We start from the raw sequence: 15,957 nt of genomic DNA on the forward strand, positions 1-15,957 counted from the left end.
AAAGATTGGGATTATTGAAGTTCAATTTAATTAACAAAGATAACAATTATCAATCATGTTTGAGTTTGATAACTCCTGAGTTACTGATTTCTTAACCAAAACCAAAAAGGAGAAAAGTAAATCTACTGGAATAAAAATGTCTTCAGATGGGAATAACAATAATGTAAATAAAAGAAAGCAATAATAAACTGAAATACCTCAAATAACATTAATTCAAAGATTAATCTGTAACATAGAAGAATTCATAAATAAAATTTGGAAAATAATAAAAAGAACATTGAACCTGGGATTGAGAGTCACTCCTAAAACTAAGAGAAATCCTAAATCCTAATCCTAAGAGAGTCTAAAAACTACATCTACTCCTAAAATTGTGAATGTGAAAAACTTCCTGATGAATGGATGCATTCCCCCACTTTATAGCCTCTAATCTGTGTTTTTCGGGCCGAAAACTGGGTCAAAAGCAGCCTAGAAATCGCTGGAGAAGAAATCTACCACGCTGGTTTTTCGCCACTGCGACGCGTCCGCATGGAGCACGCGACCGCGTCACCTAGCGTCAGGGTAACTATAGCATATTATATATCAAATCGAAGCCCCGGACGTTATCTTTCTAACGCAACTGGAACCGCGTCGTTTGGACCTCTGTAGCTAAAGTTATGACCGTTTGAGTGCATAGAGGTTAGGCTGGACAGCTTTAGCAGTTCCTTCAGCTTCTTGGATTCCTTCCACTTTTGCATGCTTCTTTTCCATCCTCTAAGTCATTCCTGCCCTGTAATCCCTGAAAACACTTAACACACATATCAAGGCATCTAATGGTAATAAGAGAGGATTAATATTAGCAAATATAAGGTCAAAGAAGCATGTTTTCAATCATAGCACAAAATTAGGAAGGAAGACATAAAGCATGCGATTAGTATGAATAAATGGGTAAAGAGTTGATAAAAACCACTCAATTGAGCACAAGATAAACCATGAAATAGTGGTTTATCACTCACACTGAAAGGAAATACAATGTATGAAACAAAAATAGGCTGAATGATGGTAAAAGTTGTTCGAATAACATGAATCAAATCCCTTAAATACTAAACGAATGACTAGTAAGGGTAGAACAGTGTTTTTAGTACTAAAATCAACTTCTGGGGCCCACTTAGTGAGTGTTTGGGCTGAGCTTTGATGAGATCCACGTGCTATGAGGTCTTTTCGGCGTGAAACGCCAGCCAGGGAGTCCTCTCTGGGCATTTGGACGCTGGGCTCTGCTCCTTGGGCACTGGACGCCTGGAAGGGGGCAGGAGGCTGGCGTTTGACAGCAGCTTTGGGCCTTCTAATCTGAAGCAAAGTATGGACTATTATATATTGCTTGAAGGCTCTGGAAGTCAACTTTCCATAACCATTGAGAACGCTCCATTTGGACTTCTGTAGCTCCAGAGAAGCTTTTTCGAATGCAAGGAGGTCAGATGTGGACAGCATATGCAGTACTTTCTCTGTCTCTGAATCAGACTTTTGCTCCAACTCCTCAATTTCAGCAAAAAATTACCTGAAATTGTACAAAACTACACAAGCTCAGAGTAGAATCCAGAAATGTGAATTTAACACTAAAACTTGTAAAAACTTAATAAAACAAAACAAAACATACTAAAAAATATATGAAAAATATGCCAAAAAGCGTATAAAATATCCGCTCCTCAGTAGCTTATGCTCGCATTGTGTGTATCCCTTCACGTATGCGACCTTTAAAAATTTGATTTCTCACGCACGCGACACTGACTCGCATACGCGAGCTCCTCAACCCGTAAATACTGTTCGCGTCACATGCTATGTGGTCGCGTACGCAACCAGGAAAAAAGATGTTCGTGTACGCGACACACATCTCGCGCACTTGAGTTATTGAGGCAGCAACCATTGGTCCCGTCGTGCATGTATCACGCATACGCGGGTAATGATCGGATATTTTATACACTTTTTGGCATCATTTTCATATTGTTTTAGTTATGTTTTGTTTAAGTTTCGTTATATTTTCATAGGTTTTGATGCAAAATTCACATTTTTGGATTCTACTTTGAGTTGTTGTGTTTTTTGATGATTTTAGGTAATTTTTTTCTGAAATTGAGGAGCTTTGGCAAAGTCTGATTCAAAGGCAAGGAAAGCAAGCAGATGTTGTCAGATTCTGACCTCCATGCACTCAAACACGTATTTCTGGAGCTACAGAGGTTCAAATGACATGCCTGCAATGGCATTGGAAAGCTAACTTCCAGAGATTTTTAGCAATATATAATGGTCTATACTTTTCTTCGATAGAGCCTGCCTATATTGGGTGTTGGACGCCCAAGAACTACCCCTTTCCAGCGTTCAACGCCCCAAGAGGACTCAAGCCAGCGTTGAACGCCCAATCACCCCCCTTGGGACGTTCAACAACCACCAAGAAGCACAAGGCAGCATGGACCAACCCCTTAATGGACGCTCAATACCCATCCCTCAAGTTGGATGCCAAGCTCAGCCCAAGTACTCAACCAAAGTGGGCCCAAGAGTGGATTTTCTCACCTTTATTCTAGTGTATCATACTTTTAGTACTTCTTAGCTATTAGGTTATTATATATAGAACAAAGATCACACTTGTTAAGAACTTCTGATCTTTGTCTTTTTGCACGTTTCACTATTATTTTCAGTAAGCTGTGAGCTATTAAACCTCCTAAGTTAGGGTTAGGAGCTCTACTGATTCTCATGGATTAATAATATTACTATTTCTATTTCAATACCGGTTTGATTCCATTCTCTTGTGCATTTTTGTTCTTCATCTCATGAATTGAGGATGAACCGTGACATTCATCCTTGTTCTACATGGGTTTCGTGTGAGTCCTGACCCGGATAGCATTGAACCACAGCTAGAGAGTGCACTACGGATTCCAAGAACATACCTGGGCGACTTTGGATAAGTGACATAAAATTCTGTTGACCGTGGGTTACTGAGGTCTCTATGGCATTAAGACTAGAGTCAGAGAAGTAGCATTCCCTGATTCGGAAGATACGACCTTGTCTGTGGAGTTTTGGGTAGGATCGCGAAGGGGAGTGGATTTCTTAGGTCTTCACCTTTGGCCATAGTGGGAAGCTATGAGTTAACTTGATGAGAGGACATGAGTTGCTCGGATATGGTGGACTGCTATGGTTTAGAAGAGATTAACTTGATGAGAGGACATGAGTTAATCACTTAAGGTTGCCATTGAATGAATCATTCGTTATTGAAGTAGACAGTAAGAAAAGTTAATCCGGAAAGGATACGCATCTCTGAAGCCTTAACTGAATCTCTATTACTGCTTTCACACCAACCTGGTATTTTGTTCTTTACTATTTTATCTATGCCTTTAAACAAACAACCATCTTTTCTAATCACCTAACTAAGATCTACAAGATAGCCATTGCTTGCTCAATCCGACAATCTCCATGGGAATCGACCCTCACTCACCTGAGGTAATACTTGGACAACCAGGTGCACTTGCCAGTTCATCTGTGTGAAACTTGCGGAGTTTAACTTCGTGCACCAAGTTTTTGGCACCGTTGCTGGGGATTGTTCAAGATTGGCAAACTACCGGACTATCTTGTTGCTTAGATTAGGTGCTTTTTTATGGTTTAGTTACTCTTTTAATTGTGTCTTTTGTTTTCATCTTCAAAAATTTTTCAAAACCTTTTCTTTTCTTTAGTAATCTTTGTCTTTTGTTTTAGTCTTGTGTTAGTTTTTAAGTTTGGTGTCCCGTCTGTTTTCATCTTTTTCTTTTAAATTTTTGAAAATTGTTCTTGAGTGTTCTTCACAGTGTTCGAATTGTTCTTAATATTTTTCTTTGTTTGATTTAAAAATCTTTAAAGTTTGGTATCTTTTAGTTGTTTTTCCTTTAATTTTCAAAAATTAGTATCATTTGATCTTAAATTTTTAAGTTTGGTGTCGCTTAGTTGTTTTTCTTTTTCTTTCAAATTCAAAAATCCAAAAAAAAAATATCTCTTTTATCCTTATTCAATTTTTGAAAATATTGCTATCTTTTCTTATCTTGATTTAAAAGTTTTAAGTTTCGTATTTTCTTGTTATTGAAATTTAAATTTTAATTTCAAATCTTATATTTTCAAATCTTTTTTAAATCTTTATCATATCTTTTGTTTATCTTTCTTTAAATTTCAAAAATCTTATCTTATCTTATTTGAATTTCAAATTTTAAAATCCAAAATCTTTTTCAAAAATTCAAATTTCAAAATTTAAATTAAAAATCTTTTTCAAATTTTTGTCATATCTTTTTCCTTAAATCTTTCTTATCTTATCTTCTTTTAAAATTTTTAAATTTTTAAATCTTTTCTTTCCAAATCTTTTTGAATCTTTATCTTATCTTTCTTTTCTAAATTTTAAAACTTACTTATCTTATCTTCTTTTTAAATTTAAAATTTTTAAACTTTAAATCTTTTTCAATTTTTATCTTTCTTTGTTTGACTCTTCCTTTCAACTTTTAAATTTTAAAATCTTCTTTTACATTTTCTTCTTTTAATTTCAAAATCAAATCTGTTATTTTGTTTTCAAATCTTGTCAGTTAGTTAGTTACTTGTTTTACCTTATTATCTTTCTATTTCTTTTCTTTTTCTTCTTTTTCGAAAATTTCATCTCTCTTTCCCTCTCTATTTTTGAAAATATCTCCTCGTTTCTCTCTATTGATTTTCAACAACTATCCTTATTAAAGGACATCTTCTTTTCCTTCACTCTTGACCTATCTCTCTAATAAATGACCTCTATACTCTGACATAGAGAATCCTTTCTTCTTCTCTTCTTGTATTCTTTCTTCTTGTTTATGAACAGGAACAGGGATAAAGAACCTCTCTTTAATCTTGATCCTGAACCTGAGAGGTCTCTAAGGAGGCGTTTACAATAAGTTAGACCACAATACTCTGAAAGAAATCTCACGGAACTTTTCAAACAAGAAGTAGAGAATACAAACATGGCAGCCAATCCCAATGACAGAGAAGACGCAAGGAAGGTCCTAGGTGACTTTACTGTACCCACTTCTGATTTCTATGGGTGAAGCATCTCTATACCTGCCATTAGTGCAAATAATTTTGAGCTAAAGACTCAACTGGTCACTCTAGTTCAACAGAACTGCCAGTTTCATGGACTTTCACAAGAAGATCCCAGCATATCTGTGATACTGTCCTAGACTTTTGGGAGAAGGTGGTCAATACATTTTTGACCAAGTTCTTCCCACCTTAGAAGCTGAGCAAGCTTAGGGTGAAAGTTCATACCTTCAAACTGAAAGAGGGTAAATCCCTCTATGAAGCATGGGAGAGGTACAAGCAATTGATCAGAAAGTGCCCTCCTAACATGATTTCAGACTGGACCTTGCTAGATATATTCTATGATGGCCTCTCTGAATTATCCAAGATGGCATTGGACCACTCTACTGATGGATCACTCCACCTAAAGAAAATTTCTGAAGAGGCACAGGAACTCATTGGCATAGCTGCAAACAACCAATTCATGTACACTTCTGAGAGGAATCCTATGAACAATGTGGTAGCTCAGAAGAAAGGAGTCCTGGAGGTTGATACTCTGAATGCCATATTGGCTCAGAATAAGATCCTGACCCAACAGGTCAACATAATCTCTCAGCATCTGACTGGATTGCAAGTTGCAACTGACAGCATGCAAGAAAACTCCTATGAAGAAGATGCCTATGATCCAGATCAACCCATGATAGAAGAGGTTCACTATATGGGAAATTCCTTAGGGAATCTCCACATTGAGCCTTATAGAAACACCTACAACTCATCATGTTGGAATCATCTCAACTTTTCATAGAAGGATCAATAGAAGCCTCAGCAAGGCTTTAACAATAATCAAGGTGGAAGAACCCATAATAGGTTCAACAACAGACCATTCCCACCTTCTCAGCAATAGATGGAGACTTCTATCCAGAGCCTTTCTGACTTAGCTACTGTAGTCTCTGATCTCTCTAAGACCACTCACAGTTTCATTACTGAAACAAGATCTTCTATTAGGAATCTGGACATACAGATTGGTCAGCTAAGTAAAACGATCCCTGAGATCCCTTTTAACATGCTTTCAAGTAATACTAAAGTAAACCCTGCAGATTTTATAATCTTAGATACTGGAGAGGACAAGGATGAATCCATCATCCTTGGAAGACCTTTCCTAGCCCTTGCCAATGCCATAATTGATGTGGCAAAGGGAGAGCTCGTTCTACAGTTATGGGAAGATCACATCTTGTTCAAGATTCCTAGACTTAACTCCCTCCCTAAAGGAGAGACAACTGTGCAACACTTAGTATTCCAACCCTTTCTCTCTGTGCAGAGCTTCACAGAGCCCCCAGACACCAAATCTAAGTTTGGTGTTGAGAAACCATCATCAAGCAATGAGAATGAAGGTACTAAGAAAAAGGTACCTAAAGGCTGGAGGGATAAAAAAATCCCCACTGAAGGCCTCTCACGTGGCATGAGAGTTGTCTTCACCGACAGCCCAGTCATTCCACACACTATGAACAAGATCCTATCTCTAGAACACATGGAGCTCATCCATGAGAGCACAAGAAGGAAGTTAACTGTAAGGTGTGAAACTCTGAGCCCCTATCCATCCCCGTAAAGAGGCTAACCATCAAGCTAGAGATGTTAAAGAAGCGCTTGTTAGGAGGCAACCCAACCATAATTATAGTATTGTTATTTTTTTAGTTATTTCTACTCGAGTTATATTAAGTTATTTCCATAGATATTTCCTTTTTAAAGTTTGTGATCATGTGTAGTAGTAAGAGACAAAAACATTCAGAGATGGAAACAGAACACCCTGGAGTGATCCCCTTGCTGGCGTTGAACGCCAAACAAAGAGGCAGGAGGGGCGTTCAATGCCCCATATGGGTAAGAAAGCTGGCGTTGAATGCCACACAAGGAGAAGTGTGGGCGTTCAATGCCCAAGAAGGGGCAGCTTTGCTGGCGTTGAACGCCAGAATGGGACTATTCTGGGTGTTCAACGCCCAAGAGGGAGCAGTATTACTGGTGTTGAACGCTAAGGAAGGAGACCCTAATGGGCGTCCAACACCCTACATGGAGCAAGAAGCTAGCGTTGAACGCCAGCCAGGGAGTAGAGACTAGGCGTTCAACTCCCACAAGGGGCAGAAAATTTGAATTCCCTAGCCTCTCAAGATTAGTGGGTCCCACTGAATGTCCACCTACCCCACCTTCCTATCTCTCCTACTTTCCTTCTTCCCCACATACTCTTCCCTATACACCCTCAACCAATCACATCCACATCACCCTTTTCTCTTCCCAAAACCCTTCATCACTCCCATCCATCAATTCCTACCAACCCCCACCCATTTCAAATTCAAATCTTTCCCACCCACACCCCCTTATGACCGAACCCAACCTTAACCCACCCCTATAAATAACCCTTCCTATAACCCTTCAAACACACACCTCATACACAATAACCCCCACTTGGCCAAATCCTTCTCTCCCTCTATCTCTACTCTTCTTTTCTTCTTCTACTCTCTTTTTTCCTTTTGCTCATATTTGTGCAAGGACAAACAAAGTTCTTAGGTTTGGTGTTGCAAAAGATTTGCTTTTTGACTTCTACCATCCCTAAGTATGGCACCAAAGTCTGGTGAAACCTCAAGGAAGAGGAAAGGAAAGGCCATTGCCTCCGCTTCTGAATCTTAGGAAATAGAGAGATTTATCACCAAAGCTCATCAAGACCACCTCTATGAAGTAGTGACAAAGAAAAGGGTGATTCCCAAAGTCCCCTTTAGGCTAAAAAAGAATGAGTACCCAAAGATCCAACAAGAAATCTAGAGAAAAGGTTAGGAAGTTCTGACCAATCCTATCCTGGAAGTTGGGATCTTAATGGTGCAAGAGTTTTATGCCAATGCTTGGGTCACCAAAAAGCATGACACTAGTGTGAACCCATTTCCCAAAAATTGGTGTACCATGGTCCGAGAGCGGCTCTTGGGTTTCAGCCCGAAAAGTGTAAGGTTGGCGCTCCAACTGCCATTAATGCGAGGAGACCCGCATCCTTACACTAGAAGAGTCAATTTCGATCAAAGGCTGGACAAAGTCCTTTCAGGCATTTGTGTGGAAGGAGCTTAGTGGAAGAGGGATGCTCAAGGCAAGCCTTTCCAACTAAGAAGGCTTGACCTTAAGCCCGTAGCTAGAGGATAGTTGCAATTCGTCCAACGCTCTATCATCCCTACTAGTAACCGGTCCGAAGTGACTATTGACCGAGCAATCATGATTTACTGCATTGTGCTTGGGAATGAGATGGAGGTACATAAGGTGATACCTTAAGAGATGTACAAGGTGGCAGAAAAATCTCCACCCAAGCAAGGTTGGCATTCCCACATCTTATCTATCACTTATGCAATTCAGCTGGAATTGTCATAGAAGGAGATTTCCTATTGAGGAGGACAAGCCCATCACTAAAAGAAGGATGAAGCATGTCAGAGAGCTTGCTCAAGAGCCTATGCAGCCGCCTTCAGAAATCCCTGAGAAGCCTCAAGGGATGTATTTTTCTCCCCAAAACTATTGGGACCAACTAAACACCTCTCTAGGAGAATTGAGCTCCAACGTGGATCAACTGAGGTTGTAGCACCAAGAGCAATCCACCATCCTCCACGAAATAAGAGAAGATTAAAGAGCTATGAGGGAAGAGCAACAAAGGCAAGGACGAGATATAGAGGAGCCTAAATACTCCATTGGATCCACTAGAGGAAGCAGTAGCTGCCATTACTAAGGTGGTCATGTTACATTCCCTTACCTATGTTATTTTTCTACTTTTCATTGTGTTCTATTGTCTGTTTCCTATTTCTAGTGCATGGTCATCTTTGTTTATGTCCTAAAGCTATGAAATATTTGATGTATCTCTCACCATACATAAAAGAAAAAATTATTTGAAAAAGAAAAGTGAGATACATAAACTCAAGTTATATAATAAGAATAGTCCAATTATTTATTATGGTGGCATTACTTTTACTTTCTGAATGCATGAATTAATAGTGCATATTTGATGTTGGAGTAAAGTGTGTTGGCTCTTGAAAGAATGATGGAAAAGGAAAAGTATTATTGGTGATCTGAAAAACCAAACAAATATTGATTCTTGAAACAAGAAAAAGTAACAAAAAAAAAAGAGAAGAGAGGAGAAAAAAAAGAAAGAAAAAGAAAAATCCAATAACTCTTTAAACCAAAGGCAATAGCAAGGGTCTAAGGCTTTGACTATTAATGGTTAGGAGGGTCTGACGAAATAAAATCTTGGCCTAAAAAGTTCAAATGAGCTGCTTCCCCTGACTAAATGCTTGTGGTGTGAAGGTGTCAAGTGAAAAGCTTGAGACTGAGCAGTTAAAGTTGTGATCCTGAAAGCAAAAGAGTGTGCCTAAGAACTCTAGGTACCACTGTCTGGGGATTCTAGCAAAGCTGACTCACAATCCAATCGAGTTCACCCAGTTAAGTGCCTATGGCGGTTATGTATCTGGTGGTAATATTGGAAAATAAAACGTTTAAGGTCACGACCAGGCTAAAAAAGAAGTTGTGTTCAAGAATCAAGAAAAGATAAACTAAGAGAGTCAATAATATCATCTGGATTCTGAGTCCCTAAAGATGCCAATACTTCTAAGCTTCAAATGATAGTGAGATGCCAAAATTGTTCAGAAGTAAATGGTTACCAGCCCCGCTCATCAATTGGAACTGAGCTTCATTGAAAACTCTGAGATTTATTGTATCATTCTCTTCTTTTTAATACTACTCTATTTTTGGTTGCTTGGGGACAAGCAACAATTTAATTTTGGTGATCTGATGAGCGGATATTATATATGCTTTTTGGCATCATTTTCATATTATTTTAGTTATGTTTTGTTTAAGTTTCATTTTATTTTCCTTGGTTTTAAGGCAAAATTCATATTTTTGGATTCTACTTTGAGTTGTTGTGTTTTTTTATGATTTTAGGTAATTTTTGGCTAAAATTGACGAGCTTTGGCAAAGTCTGATTCAAAGGCAAGTAAAGCGTAGCAGATACTGTCAGATTCTGACCTCCATGCACTCAAATGAGCATTTCTGGAGCTACAGAGGTCTAAATGATGCACTCTCAACGTCGTTGGAAAGCTAAATTTTAGATCTTTTCATCAATATATAATAGTATATACTTTTCTTCGAAGGAGCCTCCCTATATTGGGCGTTGAACGCCCAAGAACTCTCCCCTTTCTAGCGTTTAACGCTACAAAGGGACTCAAGCCAACGTTGAACGCCCAATCACCCCTCCTTGGGGCGTTCAACACCCACCAAGAAGCACAAGGCAGTCTGGATCAACCCTCTAATAGGCGTTTAATGCCCATCCCTCAAGTTGGATGCCAAGCTCAGCCCAAGTACTCAACCAAAGTGGGCCCAAGAGTGGACTTCACACCTTTAGTCTAGTCAATTATACTTTTCGTACTTCTTAGCTATTAGGTTATTATATATAGAACAAAGATCACATTTGTTAAGAACTTTTGATCTTTCCCCTTTTGCACATTTCACTATTACTTTTTGTAAGCTATGAGCTACTAAACCTCCTAAGTTAGGGTTAGGAGCTCTGCTGATTCTCATGGATTAATAATATTACTATTTCTATTTCATTACACCTTTGATTCCTTTTTCTTGTGCATTTTCATTCTTCATCTCATGAAATGAGGATGAACTGTGACATTTAACCTTGTTCTATGGTGTGCGAATCCCCTCGCTTCGTACAGTTGAACCAGCAAGTGCACTGGGTCGTCCAAGTAATACCAGAGCGAGTCAGGGTCGATCCCACGAGGATTATGGTTTGAAGCAAGCTATGGTTATCTTGCAGATCTTAGTCAGGAAAATAGAAGAGTTTTTGGTTTGAATTTGGTTAAAAGCATAAAAGGAATGAAAAATTGAATTACAAGGTTTGATTATAAGCAGTGATAAGAAGATAGTTAAGGCTTGGAGATGCTTTGTCCTTCCGGATTAACTCTGGTATTTCTATCTTCTTCAATTGTGAATGATTTCTTCTATGTCAATCTGTATGTAATCAACGCCGTACGGCCGTGGTCGCCAATCTCCTCCAGATCTGAACCCCAGGGTTAGTGTGGATCCATTCTGATTGAGGGTGAAACTCCTGCAGTCTATTCTCCTTAATAATCCTACTAAAAAAGCCACAGACAAGGTCGAATCTTTCGGATCAGAAAATGCTGCGCCTTTGGGTTCAAGCCTCTACCACAGAGACCCTAATCTCCCCATAACTCGGCTGAACTGGTGTCTCGAGAAGTCCCCAACGAAGTCGTGGATTAGCTGTCTAAGAGATCTATAATCAAACTGGTGGTTCGATGCTTTCCAGTCACGTATTCACATGAACCCAAGAAGAACACGGGTGGTTATTAGGCACGCGGTCTTAGTATAATGAACAAAGATGATTGTCATGGGTCATCCCATTCATCAAGTTGAAGAATGAAGATACATCTTAGAATTAAATCAAACAAGAATTGAAGAGAAACAGTAGTACTTTTTTTAATCCATAAAACTCAGCAGGGCTCCTCCCCTCAACCTAGGAGGTTTAGAAACTCATACTGATAGAAAACACAATTATAAACAAAAAATATAGCATAGATGTCTAGAGGTCTGTATGATTATGTAAAATATCCCTTAAATACTAAACTAATGACTATGGATTACATAAGAAAGGGTAAAACAGTCTTTTAGTGCTAAAATCCACTTCTGGGGCCCACTTGGGGAGTGTTTGGGCTGAGCTTTGATGAGATCCACGCGCTAGGAGGCCTCTAAGGCATTGAACGTTGGCTAGGGGATCCTCTTTGGGCGTTTGGATGCTGGTCTCCTCCTTTGGTCACTGGACGCCTGGAATGGGGCAGGAGGCTGGCGTTGGACGCCAGTTTTGGGCATTCTATTCTGAAGTAAAGTATGGACTATTATAGATTGCTGGAAATCTCTAGAAGTCATCTTTCCATAGCCGTTGTGAACGCTCCATTTAGACTTCTATAACTCCAGAAAATCTCTTCCGAGTGCAAGGAGGTTAGATCCAGACAACATCTGCAGTGTTTTTTCTGTCTCTGAATCAGACTTTTGCTCCAGCTCCTTAATTTAGCTGAAATTACATAAAAACACACAAACTCAAAGTAGAATCCAAAAATGTGAATTTAACACTAAAACCTATGAGAACTTAACAACAATTAAACAAAACATGCAAAAAACTATATGAAAATGATGTCAAAAAGCGTATAAAATATTTGCTCATCACAACACCAAAAGTTAAACTGTTGCTTGTCCCCAAGCAACTAAAAACACAGTAGGATAAAAAAGAAGAGTAAGATACAATAAATCTCAGAGTTTCCAATGAAGCTCAGTTTCAATTAGATGAGCGGGACTTAGTAGCTTTTTACTTCTGAACAGTTTTGGCATCTCACTATCCATTAAAACTCAGAATGGCTGGCATCTTTAGGAATTTGGAATCCAGATGATATTATTGATTCTCCTAGTTCAGTTCTTTTTTATTCTTGAACATAGCTTTCAGAGTCTTGCCCGTGACCCTAAGCATTTTATTTTCCAGTATTACCACCGGATACATAAATGCCACAAACACTTTAACTGCGTGAACCCTTTCGGATTGTGATTCAGCTTTGCTAGAATCCCTAGATAGAGGTGTCCAAAGTTCTTAAGCATACTCTTTTTTCTTTGGACCACGACTTTAGCTGCTCAGTCTCAAGCTTTTCACTTGACACCTTCACACCACAAGCATATGGTTAGGGATAGCATGGTTGAGCCGCTTAGGCCAGAATTTTATTCCTTGTAGGCCTTCCTAACCATTGATGTTGAAAACCTTCGATCCTTTTACCCTTGCCTTTTGGTTTAAAAGGTTATTGGCTTTTTGCTCTTGCCTTTTGGTTTAAAGAGCTATTGACTTTTTCTGCTTTTTATTTATTTAAATATTTTTTTTGCATGCATATATATTATTTTTTTTTCTTTTGCAACATGCTTTTCTTTTTTCTTTTTGCTGCTTTTTTTTTGCTTCAAGAATCAATTTTTGGATTTTTCAGATTACCAATAATACTTCACTTTTATCATCATTCTTTCAAGAGCCAACGTTCTAAAATTCCAACTTCAAATATGCACTTTTTATTCATACATTCAGAAAACAAAGGCAATGCCACCACATCAAAATAATTGAACTATTCTTATGATAAACTTAAAATTCATATATCTCTCAATTCTTTTCAAATAAAATTTTTTTTTAGGCAAGGTGAGAGATATATGGAACATTTGATAACTTTAAGACATAGATGGAAATGATCATGCAATAAGAACAAGAGAACAGACAATACAACATAACAGAAAATAGAAAAATAACAAAAGAAAAGAAGATAAAGAGAATGAATCCACCTTTAATGGTGGCGGCTAGTACTCCTCCCTGAGGGCCCAATGTAGTGCTTTATCTCTTCAATGTCAATCCTTTGTCTCTGTTGTTCTTCCCTCATAGCCCTTTAGTCTTCTCTAATTTCATTGAGGATGGTGGAATGTTCTTGATGCTCCATCCTCAACTGATTCATGTTAGAGCTTAAGTTCTCTCATGGAAGCATGCCATTGATCCCAATAGCCTTGAAGAGGAAAATACATCCCTTGGGGCATCTCAGGGATCTCATGCTGAGGCAGCTGTATAGGCTCTTGTGCATGCTCTCTCATTTGCTCCATCCTCTTCTTAGTGATGGGCTTTTCTTCCCTAATGGAGATATCTCCCTCTATGACAATTCCAGCTGAATTGCATAGATGACAAATGAGGTGTGGGAATGCCAACCTTGCTTGGTTGGAAGGCTTATCAGCTATCTTATACAATTCTTGAGGAATCACCTCATGTACTTCCACCTCAATTCCAATCATGATACAATGGATCATGATGGCTCCCTCAAGGGTTACTTCTGACCGATTGCTAGTAGGGATGACAGAGCGTTGGATGAATTCCAACCATCCTCTAGCTTTGGGCTTTAGGTCAATCCTTCTTAGTTGAATGGGCTTGCCTTGGGAATCCCTTTTCCACTGTGCTTCTTCGACACAGATGTCTGAGAGCACTTGATCCAGTCTCTGATCAAAGTTGACTCTCCTAGTGTAAGGATGTGGGTCTCCTTGCATCAAAGGCAAGTTGAACGCCAACCTCACACTTTCCGAGCTGAAATCTAAGATTTTCTCTCGGACCATGGTGCTCCAATTATTTGGATTTGGGTTCACACTAGTGTCATAGTTTTTAGTAACGCATGCATTAGCATAGAACTCTTGCACCATTAAAATTATAACATCTTGATTGGGATTGGTTACGACTTTCCAACCTCTTCTCCGGATCTCTCTTCAGATTTTTGGATACTCATTCTTCTTAAGCTTGAAAGGGACCTCAGGGATCACTGCCTTTCCTTTCCTCTTTCTAGAGGATTCTCCAACCTTGGGTGCCATAAGTGGTAATGGAAAGCAAAAAGTAATGCTTTTCCCACACCAAACTTAAAAGCTTTGCTCATCCTCGAGCAAAAATAAAGAAAGGAGAAGAATGGAGTAAAAGAAGAAAAAAATAGAAGGAGATGGAGGAAGAGAGAGGGCTCGGCCAAATGGGGCCTATGAGTGTATGAAGTGTGTGGGTATGAAGGGATATAAGGAGGGGTATTTATAGGAGGGGGTAGGGTTGGGTTCGTCCTTGGGTGGGTAATTGGGAGGTAAATTTGATTTTGAAGTGGGTGGGGGATGGTCGGAGTTATGATGGTATTGGAGAAGTGATATGGATGTGATTGGGCTAGGGTTTATAGGAAAGAGTGTATAGGAAAGTGTGAAAGAGAGAGGAAAAAGTGGGGTAGGTAAAGATGCTGTGGGACCCACTGGTCCTGAGAGGCTAGGGAATTTAGATTCCCTGCCCTCTGTATTGGCGTTGAACACCCAGGAACGCCAGCTATGCTGCCCATTGGGGGCGTTGAGCGCCCAACTAGTGCTCCCTGACTAGCGTCAATGCCGGTAACACTCCATTCAGAGTGTTCTGTTTTCACTGCTTAATTTTTCTGTCTCTGTCCTGACTACTGCATATGATCATGAACCTAAAGAAATAACTTAAAGAAAAACAAAATTAAGGAATTAAAAGAAATAGAAATAATTAATTAAGGTTGGATTGCCTCCCAATAAGCGCTTCTTTAACGTCATTAGCTTGACGATTAGCTCCTTATGGAGGTGAGTATTGGCTCAGAATTTCACCCTTACAATGAACTTTCTTTCTGTCTTCTTGTGAATGAGCTCCATATGCTCTAGAGACAGGATATGACTCACTGTATGTGGTATGACTGGTTTCTTGGTGAAGACAACTATAATGCCAGGTGAGAGGCCTTTAGTGGGGGCTTTCTTGTCCCTCCAGCCTTTAGGTACTTTCTTCCGAGTACCTTTGTTCTCAATGCTTGTTAATGGCTGCCCAACACCAAACCTAGAATTGATGCTTGGGGGTTTAGTACAGCTCTGCACTGAAAGAGATGGTTGAAACACTAAGTGTTGCACAGTTATCTCAGAGGGAGAGTTGGGGTGAGGCATCTTGAACAATATGTGATCCTCCCCTAGTTGTAGAATCAATTCTCCCTTAGCTACATCAATGATAGCATTGGCAGTGGCTAGGAAAGGTCTTCCAAAGATGATGGATTCATCCTCATCTTCCCCAGTGTCCAAGACTATGAAGTTTGCAGGGATGTAGTGGTCTTTAACCTTTACCAAGACATCCTCTGCTAAACCATATGGCTTCTTCATTGACTTGTCTGCCATCTCTAGTGAGATGTTTGCAGCTTATACCTTAAAGATTCCTAGCTTCTCCATCACAGAGAGTGGCATGAGATTTATGCTTGACTCTAGGTCACACAGAACCTTCTCAAAGGTCATGGTGCCTATGGTGCAAGGAATCAGGAAGCGTCCAAGATCTAGAAG

General features: G+C 39.2%; 1 non-coding gene across 1 annotated transcript; it reads right to left on the reverse strand.

Annotated features, from left to right (window-relative positions):
* Positions 1-5,239: 5,239 nt before the first annotated feature.
* On the reverse strand, positions 5,240-5,348 carry LOC148573913 (small nucleolar RNA R71). Its single transcript, XR_015906748.1, has one exon. It is a non-coding gene; the product is annotated as a small nucleolar RNA R71 (small nucleolar RNA).
* Positions 5,349-15,957: the final 10,609 nt, after the last annotated feature.

Source organism: Arachis ipaensis, chromosome B2 (assembly GCF_059453495.1).
Source record: "Arachis ipaensis isolate K30076 ecotype BB chromosome B2, ASM5945349v1, whole genome shotgun sequence".
Lineage (NCBI taxonomy): Eukaryota > Viridiplantae > Streptophyta > Magnoliopsida > Fabales > Fabaceae > Arachis > Arachis ipaensis.